At 49.9% G+C, this 7,218-nt stretch overlaps 1 protein-coding gene across 1 annotated transcript in view; it reads left to right on the top strand.

Annotated features, from left to right (window-relative positions):
- Positions 1-1,561: 1,561 nt before the first annotated feature.
- The window catches only part of LOC102373245 (lysosomal acid lipase/cholesteryl ester hydrolase-like), a 43,138-nt gene continuing 37,481 nt past the window's right edge, over positions 1,562-7,218 (top strand). Inside the window, exon 1 of the mRNA XM_006028995.2 lies at positions 1,562-1,657. The gene's annotated coding sequence lies outside the window, so the exon portion shown is untranslated. The remainder of the gene's footprint in view (positions 1,658-7,218) is intronic.

The raw sequence follows: 7,218 nt of genomic DNA, 5'->3' as shown, positions 1-7,218 counted from the left end.
ATTTTTTTACAGTTAGGGTGGCCAAAATCTGGAACCAACTTCCCAGGGAAGTGGTCCTCACCCCTACCTTGGGCAAATTCAAGAGGAGGTTGGATGATCACCTGTCTGGGGTCTTGTGAGCCCAGCATTCATTCCTGCCTGTGGCAGGGGGTCAGGCTAGATGATCTGTTCAGGTCCCTCCTGACCCTAGCTATTATGAAACCTCCAGGCCAGTCAGAACCCCAGGCCCTCAGCTCCAGGGCATTCCTTGCAGTGGGCCCCCAGCCCTTTGACCCTTGAGGTCCTGGCCCCAGCATGAGCTAGTCAGGAGGAGTTCAGACAGGCATTGAGTCTATGGCCTTTTTTCTCTCTCCAAGGGTCCACCTACAGGCCCTCCAAACTAGGGGTAACCCACCCAGTTGTGGAGGCTAGAGGTTAAGGCACCCCAACCCACCTTTCACCAGGGTGGTAACTGGCCTGGTATTTCCTGGGGGCTCCCACACCACTGAGAGCCCCACCAGGCCACCCACTCCCAGCAGGGTGAAGTTTTAGGTCATGCCCAGGACCAGGAGCCTTCCTACAGCTCCTCCCTTACCTCCAGATGATAACAACAATATTACTGCCTGGCTTCCAGCATTAGAACTACTCTGTTTATATGGGCAGCCCTGAATCTAAAATGGCTGCCCTAATCAGGCACCTGCCAGCTGCTGCCTTCTGGCCCTTAAAGTGGCAGGCACAAACAGTGCCCTGCAACACACCCCCATAACAAAACTATCAGAATGTATGGTTCCTAAACATGTGTTTCCCAAATGTGAAATACCTGATCTAATGCACCAAATGTCGTACTGGCGACTACCTGGGTGAACCTAAACAGCACCAGAATGAACTGTCATAGAAAAACACATGAAGGATCACATTTGCCACAAAACAACCACTCCCTCTCTGACATCACTATCCTCATACCCAAAGGAAATCTACCTAGCACCTTTAAAAGGTGATCTTGAGAACAAATATTCATACACTGCCTGGATACTAAGAACCAGTAATAGTACTAATATTGGTTTTATGGCACCTTATAATCTACCTGACTCATGAATTCTTTCCACGCATGAAAGATGGGAATCACCCTCCTTCCTTTTCATAGGCCTTGAACTCCCAGTAATCAGCTTCATTTCTTTTTCTAATTGTCTGCTATTCTTGGCAATGTCTCTACCCTCCCTCCTACAATTGGATTTTATAGTGTTGTGCTTCACCTGTACTGGTGAGACCTGATGAAGAATGTGTTGCATTCAAAAGTTTTTTCTAACTGTATCCCAGATATGCAGTTGGTAAGTAATCTTGGCTCTCGTAAGAATAAATCAGCGAATAAGTTTAAAAATTTCAAAAAGATCATCTGAAACCCCAAAGAAGTTGATGCAGTTATTATTTTTGGTATATTTCATTTTCTCTGACATCTGAACAAGAATACACACTCCCTCATAATTGAGTTTCTGCATTACTATCTGCTATGCTGGCAAAGAATCAAATTTCTCGCTGTCATTCAAAAGTAATTGCTTCCTTCTTATTATTTGTACAGGTTTATACAGTTTCTCTCAGTGATTCAGTCAGCTGAGGAGTCAGCCGAGGACTACAGACAAAAGGGAAGACTGAGACAACAGAAGCAAGGTTAAGTTGCTGGGTAGGTGCAAGTTCACAATTCCTTTGCTCTGGTGTCTAGAAAGGAGTAAGAGTGAATGTAGATTCCACTGCTTCTTTCAGGAGGCTTCATTGTGGGGTTATAAAACTCATTTTTCTTACCGGTAAATCTGGTGCCAGGAGAGGTGGGTTTATTCATGAATAGCTGACTGCCTGCTTGAAATGAAAGAAAAAATGAAGATTTGCATCATCCTCTGCATGCTTGAACTTAAGCATTAGAGAGTTCAAGTCCTTGTTCCACAAGGGTGCAATTACACTGACTTGAACAGGACAAAAATTAATAGAGGTGCACCTGAACTGGTGAGAGCAATGAACAGAGGATCAGCAAGGTAAGTCTTGATGATGGGTGCCCCATTGCATATTGGGACCTCAGCCCATCTTTAGATCACAAGATGGATGAAAATGGTAGCAATCATTTAAAGATGCCTTCTTTAGGCTTCTTGTGTAAATTTTCATGTCTATTATTGAAAAAGATGTATGTAGCCAGGATAGGAAGAGTCTTACCCCTTCAGCAGTAATTGTCAAAAGAAAGCAGTAAAGGAGAGTTGGCAATGTGAGCCCCAACTATAGGAATCTGCTGTTTTGCTAAGTGGCATTGACTGCTCAATTGTTGTTGTTTTTTTCCCCCTTAGAAGCCACACTTTTATTTAGATGGGGAAATGAATGATTCTTTAAGTCAAGTGAGCTGCATAATACAGGAGTACAGTTTCGGTATTCAGTCATCCCCAAACCTGCAAGTTGAAGCATGCAGGGGTGAATGGAAATGCATCTTTGGTATTTTTTTACATAGAGGTGAGCTAGACTTTTTCAAGAACAAGCTTTTTTTTTTGTCAGGCAATTCACATGCATGCAAGTGGACTGTAATTTTCCATCCCCATCCCCTCCGCACCCAAAAAGTTGGCAGGTACTTTCTAGGGCTGTGTGAAGCTTTGAGTGCTGATTCAATTCAGAGGAGATTTGGCCCAATTCAGAGGCCGAATCTCCAAATCCAAGTTAAAGCAGGTGACCGATAAAAAGGTCCGAATCAATTTGAAGCTCTCAAAATTTTCAGAAAAGGTTCAGAGAGCTTCGATGATTCAGACAGTCCCTGCCCACTGCACCAGGGAGCTGGAGCCGGACTTGGAGCCGGTAAGTAGGGGGCACAGGAGGGGGGCTGGGAGAGGGGACTATGGGGGGACCCCTTCCAAACCCAAGCCCCTGCCTGCTCCCCCTGTCCCCCCTGACCCCCGCCTGCTCCCCCAGCCCCCCACCCATGGCTGCCCCCACCTGCCCAGCTCCCAGTGCTTTAAAAAAAAGGTCCTGACTCACTGGGTGCTGCCGGAGGGGCAATCCCCAATGCTCCGCATTGCGTGGTGGGCTCTGCCATGAGCCCTCTGACCCCTTCCCCCTCTCCTAGCTGCCCCACGGCTGCCCCGCCCAGCCCAGCTCTGGCACTTTAGGAAAAACAACAACAAAAAAACCCCTGGGACTCACCGGCTCCTGCAGCAGCCTCGGGGTTTCTGGGAGTTCATGGAAGAATCCCCCATGTAGTGGGGGGCAGCGGGGATCTCCCCCCACTGGGCAGAAACCAGTGAGTCCAGGAGGGGTTGCTATTTTTTTTTCTTTAAAGTGCTGGAACTGATGTGGTTAGGGGGGAGTGGGGGGCAGCGGGGATCACCCCCACACCTGACAGCACACGGTGAGTCAGGGCTTTCTTTTCAAAGTGTGGAGAGCTGGGGCTGGGCGGGGCAGCCATTGCAGGGCTGGGAAAGCGGGCCGGGGATGGACCTGGGTGATTCAGAAATTTGGCTGATTCCACAACAGCCGAATCTCCAAATCAGATTCTGCTGAATCGATTCCGGACAGTGATTCAAATCACTGAGTTGAAGCACTGTCCCCCAAATTGGCCGTATCCATAGTGAATACTAGCCACTTCACACAGGCCTAGCACTTTCCAATGCTTTATATACTTATGCCTGATTAGGCTTATATCTATATCTCCCTTCCAATTCATAGCTGAACTTTTGGCTACTCTGAGATTGCCTTTAGTGTGTGCAAACACTATCACAGTTCTTACAGCTACCCTCACTGAATTGCTGTTCTGATGCCTGCAGAGTTTCTTTGAGATTCCATTTGCAGGCATAACTTAGAGGGACTGGTTTATAAATTTCCTTTCCATGTATTGTGAAAGGCACCACAAGGGATCCTTTCCAGCAACTGAAATGAGCCAGGAGAGCTCTTTCAGCCATGATCAAATGTTTATTTTATTTAAGATTGTGCAGCAACATGACAAGTTCCTGCTGCCAGGTGATACTCCACTCCAACAAGAAAGAACTTACCGCCTTGGCAAACACATTCAGAACTAAAGAGTAATGTTGAATTAACAACATGAATCTCTGCAGTATGAGTCTTCTATGGTGCAATATGATATTACATTTTCTTGCTATTAGTAATAAACTAAAGTGTAATTGCTAAATAAAGGGATAACCTTAATTTAAATACAGGGATAGCATTTTTTATTGTCCCAGGGTACTCTACTCTAGTCTTTTTAAAAAGCCCCTAAATAAATTGCCTGGAAGAGTTGTAACCAATCAACTATTGCTTAAAGGCCTCATTTCTGTTTAAGTGAGGAATGGAAACAATCTTCCAAACTTCAATCTTTTTCATGAACAGGAATTCCTGTTGTTGTTGTCCATTAAGCCCTATTACTTATGACAAGGATGATGGGGGATGATGCCTTTGTTCTCATATGTCCCACAGGATGCTCCCATTATAGCATTTGTAGAAACTGGTAAGTGAAGCATTAGAGGGTCAGGAATTTCTTACTGACATCTGTCAACGAAGTGGGTGAAGAGCAGCCAAATGCCACTTAGGAACACCAAATGGACAAAGTCTTTTAAGGGAGGGAGCCATCTGTGAGCAACTGTTGGTCAGCAAGGGGAAATGACCCAGCAGGACCAGCCTTATTTGCGTTTCAGCAATAAAGCAGCTTTGCACATTCCATTGCAATGGAATGTGTTATAAATGCCCCTAGAGTCACCTTGATTACAAATTAAGTCTGGAGGTGGAGGGTTTGTGCGAGAGAACTCCTCCCCATCCTCCTGTCTATTTGTAACATTCAAATACTCAAATACCATGGGCCCTAAGGCCCACCCGGCTAACTAGTAGCCCCTATTGTATGGGGGCTAATGGGTGAATGCTACAACAAAATACCTGGGACAACTAATGAAAAAAACAGGATAGGAGTGTCATGTGGGTCAAAGGGTCAAAACATGAAGATAAATGTGCCTGAGGGGGACACTGAGCAGAGCCTCCTGGGTCGTACCTCCCAGTCCTCAAAGGCATCCAAGGAGCTGGTGGACACCACCCACTGGTGCTGTGCCTGGAAACATGTATGGATAAGTGAGAGGAAAGTGACCCCACAGTCTCTGGGCACCTTCCCTTCCAGAGTCTCCTTCCTGGTCAAGTACAGGGCCCACTTGGCCAGGCCCAGGGCCAGGAGGAGGTTGACCAGGAGGTCCTGGGACTTGGTTGGGCCGCAGATGGGGTGACCAAAAACAAAAAGGTGGGGGGTGAAATTCAACTAGAATCTCAGAAGGGGGTTCTGGAGGTGGACATGGAGGGGCTGTAGCCTGGCACACTCAAGTGTTATGTGTGCCAGGGTCTCCCTCTATCTGCAGAAGGGGCAGGAGACCAGGGTGTCTGTGAAGCTCGCCACATACATGCCCATGGTGACGGCTCCATGGAGGAGCCACCAGATGAGGTTCCCAGTGGCTCATGGGATGACGGTGGCGTACAGACTCAGCCACTGGGGTGCCTCAACCATGCCCTCATTGAGCAGGTCCCACCACTTGGTGTCTGGGCAGGACGCAAAGGCGGTATAATAGACAGCGTGGCACATAAGTGTGTAGAGGTGGCAGTGATGCACGGTCGAAAATGGACAGGTCTGGTGTCCTCTAGACAGCTCAGGTGGTGGAGCAGGGAGCACTGTGAGGCCAGGTGAGGTGCCGGCCCCATAACAAACTCCGGTGGGCTGGAGGACATGGGGGGTGGGGGGCGGGGACTACCACCACACAGGACCTGGTCAAGAAAGGCAAGGGCATTAGAAGGTAGGGCAGATTTCACTTCCTGGATCAGACAGCAGGTTGCACATGTCATGGGTAGACCCATGCACCAGGCCAGCACAGCGGGGTCCACTCACTCCCACCTATCATAGTCCAGGAGGTCTCCAATATGGGAGACACCAGCCAGGATCAACCTCTGTCACAACCAAGGTGCCTCTGCCATTGGCTCCTCCAGCTGGGGGTTCCAGAGTAGGGGCTCAACGAGAAGGTCAGCACCCTGGGTGACTGTTGTGGGGGACCTGGAGGTGGAGACCAACCTCCAGGCCCAGAGGAGGTCCTGGTAGAAATATGGCAACCCTTGCGGGTCCTGTAGGGGAAGCCCCACAGGCTGAGGAGCTGCCAGTCAAACCAAAGATCCCAGAAGTGGCAGGGGAAAGCACGCCCCAGGTGGCTCCATGCCACGTGGCTACCAACACCATATAGCAGTCACTGCAGGGCCTGAAGGCAGAATGCCATAACCTGGCCATGCAGGCAAACCAGGCCCTGGCTGCCCTCCTGCAAGGGGAGGTTCAGGACCTCTGCAGCAACCCAGTGCTGTTACAGCCAGAAAAACTCCAGCGTCCATCTCCAGAGTCCCACCTGGACCTCAGGAGGCACAGACAGGGTGTGTAAGCAGTGCCAGAGCATGCCCTTGCCTTTCTTGACCAGGTCCTATGTGGCGGTGGTCCGTCCCCCCCGCCATGTCCTCCAGCCCACCAGAGTTTGTCATGGGGCCGGCACTTTGCCCGGCCTCACAGCACTACCTGCTCCACCACCTGATTCAGCACCAGCACTCTCCCATGCAGGGAGAGACATCTCAGGAGCCCTGCCCATGCCTGGAGCTGCTCCATCACCCTTGCCTCCAGCTGGTGCCACTTCTCCAGTGGGGAGGGTTCCATGAGAGACAGATAGACCCCCAAGTAGAGCAGCGAATGCGCACTCCAGTGGAACCCGTGGAGCGCAGGTGGGAGTGAGCCCACCTGCCATCCATCACCCACCACAAGGCCAAAGCTCTTCACCGAGTACAGTTGACCTGGGCAGAGGCAGCAACCTAATACAATGCCTGGCAAGCCTCCACCTGCATCAGGTCACCTGAGTCCTGCACCATGAGGAGTATGTCATCAGCATACACTGACAGGACCAGCTGCATCACCAGCTCCTGGACCATCAACCCTGCCACCCACCTCCATGGGAGAACGTGCAAGGGCTCCAGGGCCAAGGCCTACAGCTGGCCTGACCGCGGGCAGCCTTGATGCACCCCTCTCCTGAACAGGATGGGCTCTGCCAGGGTCCAGTTGAGCTTATAGATTCATAGATGTTAGGGTCGGAAGGGACCTCAATAGATCATCGAGTCCAACCCCCTGCATAGGCAGGAAAGAGGGCTGGGGCTAGATGACCCCAGCTAGATACCTATCTAACCTCCTCTTGAAGACCCCCAGGGTAGGGGAGAGCACCAACTCCC

This window comes from Alligator sinensis, unplaced genomic scaffold (genome assembly GCF_000455745.1).
Source record: "Alligator sinensis unplaced genomic scaffold, ASM45574v1 scaffold557_1, whole genome shotgun sequence".
Taxonomy (NCBI): Eukaryota; Metazoa; Chordata; order Crocodylia; family Alligatoridae; genus Alligator; species Alligator sinensis.
This window is presented reverse-complemented; position numbering and strand designations above follow the sequence as displayed.